Here is a 3,373-nt window from a genome sequence, read left to right on the forward strand (position 1 = left end):
TTTTCTTTGTTAACCTAGGTTTTAATTTAGGATGTCTTGAAGCATGCAACATAAGTGGTTCTGAGCACTTCTATAATCTTCATTTACAGTCAAAATGGCAAACAGAAGTTGGCAAGTGTTGCAAGAGTCAAATTCCTTTTATTATTTCTTTTGTGAGATTCTGGCATTGTATTGTTTTTATTTTTATCTAATAGCCATTTTATTCTAATTCATTGGTGCTCATTTTTCATGGGCCTTAGATGTTACCAAGAATATAGATGTCCTATTGCTGTTAATGAAGTCTTCATGCCTTCACAAAACTTTGTGCATTTACGAAACTTCCTGGAAATCCATATCCCAAAGCTCCTAGAATTGCCCTAATGGAGTATACATGGCAAACATCCAAAAGGAATCCCTTGAGCAAACAAATATGAAAGGATAAGTCAAAGTTTTCCAGGCTTGAGTAAGATACAAGCCCAGAGTTCTCTAATTGCCAGGCCGAGTACCACTCTGAGATTGATACAAGTGATGTTAAGCTTGATACTTATTCCAAGTGATGTTAAGCTTGATTCCAAATTCTATTTTCAGGTATTGTTCTAGATTCAGGAGATGGTGTCACTCATGTTGTTCCCATCTATGAAGGCTATGCCCTCCCACATGCAATCTATAGAGTGGACCTTGCAGGTAGAGACTTAACTAATGCACTATGCAATATCCTGACTGAGAGAGGTTACTCCTTCACTACAACAGCAGAACGAGAAATAGTTCGAGACATAAAGGAAAAATTGGGATATGTTGCAATGGATTATGAAAAGGAGCTGGAACTGGAAAAGACCTCTACTGCATTGGAAAAGACTTATGAGCTTCCAGATGGCCAAGTGATTACAATTGGCTCTGAAAGATTTAGGTGTCCAGAGATTTTATTCCAGCCTGCTCACATTGGGATGGAAGCTCCGGGGGTACATGAAACTACTTACAGCTCTATCATGAAATGTGATGTGGATATCCGAAAGGACTTGTATGGTAACATAGTTTTGAGCGGGGGATCCACTATGTTTCCAGGCATGGCTGATCGGATGAACAAAGAGATCACAGCACTTGCTCCAAGTAGCATGAGGATCAAGGTGGTTGCTCCTCCAGAGAGAAAATACAGTGTCTGGATTGGAGGCTCCATCCTAGCTTCTCTCAGCACATTCCAACAGGTAGTCCTGCCACCACATTCTTGAAATTAGAAATATCAACTCAACCATATTTCAACACTTGAACTATAACCTATAGCTTAAATATTTGGAATAATGGATCATGAGACTCCAAAAAATAGGCTTTATTTAATTGCCAATTATTTTCATTAGTATCCTTCATGCTTATAAAAAGTATGTTATTGTTTTGAGATCTGAAAACACCTCCCAGGTATTGTTTCTGATAGGGGAAGAAATTTACAACCACACATTTTTAAGTTCCTTAAGAAACATACTTGAGGAGCTGCATCACAAAGCACAGACTTCCTTAGACTCTTGTGTCAGGTCTGACCTATAGTTTTTCCACCAATTATCACCAAGGACTTGCACTGTGCCTTGTCTCCTTGAAACTCCCTTTGCAAAAAAGAAAGCTCCCGAAAGGTCTTATCTAAGCAGAGCTCTGGTCTTAGAAGGACTATACCAGGTTGGTGTTAAAGGAAACAATATTGTTTCAAGTAATGCTTCTGCAATGTTGATGACGCTCTTGAACTTGTCTGAGTAATCATGTGCAGTTAGAAAGATGGCACCACTAACAGACACAACAAGAACACTTATCAATGGCTTGCCTTTTACATTTGTCCATCCATCAAATACAATGGACACCCCATGGTTAGTCCAAGAACTTGTCATTCTATTCAAAGAATGTGATATTTTTTCTTTTTCATGATCAAGGCCAACGGTTCTTGCCTTGTCATACCGAGGGCTCTTATATCCTTTAGGGGCATCATTTATGGCAGAAACCATTTCGTGCCAATAAGGTGAGCGAAGAACATTGAATGGTATCCCACATGTATAGAGAAACCTTTAAACCTTTGAATCCACATCATTCCTACACCCCTCATCAAGGAAATCTGATATGGTTCTACGCCTTAAAGCTGATGACCCTATGCCTCCATATCCACTGCCTTGGGAGGATGCTGAAGGAGTTCTTTGTGCTTGTGATTGTGAGCTTGGTTCAAAGAAACCCCTTGATTTTAGATTTGTATTGGGCTTCCTCCTCTTCCCTTATGTATTTGGCTCTATCTGCTGCTGACACAGCTGCACAAGTTTTGATTCCTATTTGTTTATCTCCATCCCATGGTCTTTTCCCGCAGAGGTGTTTTCTGGCACGGGTGTATGAACCTGTGTAATTATTGTTGCAATGGGGGCAATGAAATTCAGTGGTTCCACCCCCTTTCCCTGCTTCAGGCATGTTAACATATTTCCACAATGGGGTTTGGTCTTGTTTAGATTTTTGAGAGTCATGTTCACCCTCCTCCAGCTCCTCCTCACCGGGGTTTTCATCAAATCCACTTTCTCCAGCTTCTTCATCCCCCTCTTCATTTTGGCCCCTCCATTTCCTACTCTCCAGCACCATAATAACCATAAAAGGGACCAAGAAGAGGAAAATGCCAAGAAATATAGCCAGGTCCATGATGTTTGATATTTGTAGGCTTTTGAATCTGCAAAATTTAATGGGAATGGGAATGGGAATATGAATGAGAAAATTAATTTAATTAATTTAGATTATTTAATTTAATTTATTTAGATTCATGATGTTTTTACTAAATAAACTAAACTAAATTAAACTAACTAAACTAAACTAAATTACTAAATTACTACCTAACTAAGGTTTAAAATACTAAATTATTAAGTTACTAACCTCCTTGCAGGCTTGCTCCTTGCTCCTCGGCGCTCGCTCCTCGCTTCTCCTCACTCCTTTGCTCAGTCTCCTTTGCTCTCCTCAACTCATTCAAGTGACAATGAAATATTTTTTTGCCCCCCAAGTCGTTTTAAAACAATTATTATTATTATTATTTTTAATATGTCCATGGAAATTTTTTCGCGCGAGTCGCTCCCGAAGCAAAAATTAAAAGCTCGGGAGCGATCGCTCCTTGATCGCTCCCGAGCTTGAATTTTCGCTCCAGGAGCAACGGGAGCGACGCTCCCGAATTCACTCCCGATTTTGGCAGGGAGCGGAAACTTTTTTATCGGGAGCGCGCTCCCAACCCGCTCCCGACCCACTCCCGCCCAGAGCGCGGATTGGGAGCGGGTTTGAAGGGGTGGGGGGAGTGCTCCCCCGCAACTATTGGGAGCGGGTTTGAAGGGGTGGGGGGAGTGCTCCCCCGCAACTATGGGCACAATATATGTTTATATTAATAGCAAATGCATATATG

General features: G+C 40.7%; 1 pseudogene; it reads left to right on the forward strand.

Annotated features, from left to right (window-relative positions):
- The first annotated feature begins 560 nt into the window (after window positions 1-560).
- LOC149248690 (actin-3 pseudogene) lies at window positions 561-1,205 on the forward strand (annotated as a pseudogene).
- Window positions 1,206-3,373: the final 2,168 nt, after the last annotated feature.

Source organism: Pinus tabuliformis, chromosome 7 (genome assembly GCF_031772625.1).
Source record: "Pinus tabuliformis cultivar Carrire ecotype Pingquan chromosome 7, CPIR1, whole genome shotgun sequence".
Taxonomy (NCBI): Eukaryota; Viridiplantae; Streptophyta; class Pinopsida; order Pinales; family Pinaceae; genus Pinus; species Pinus tabuliformis.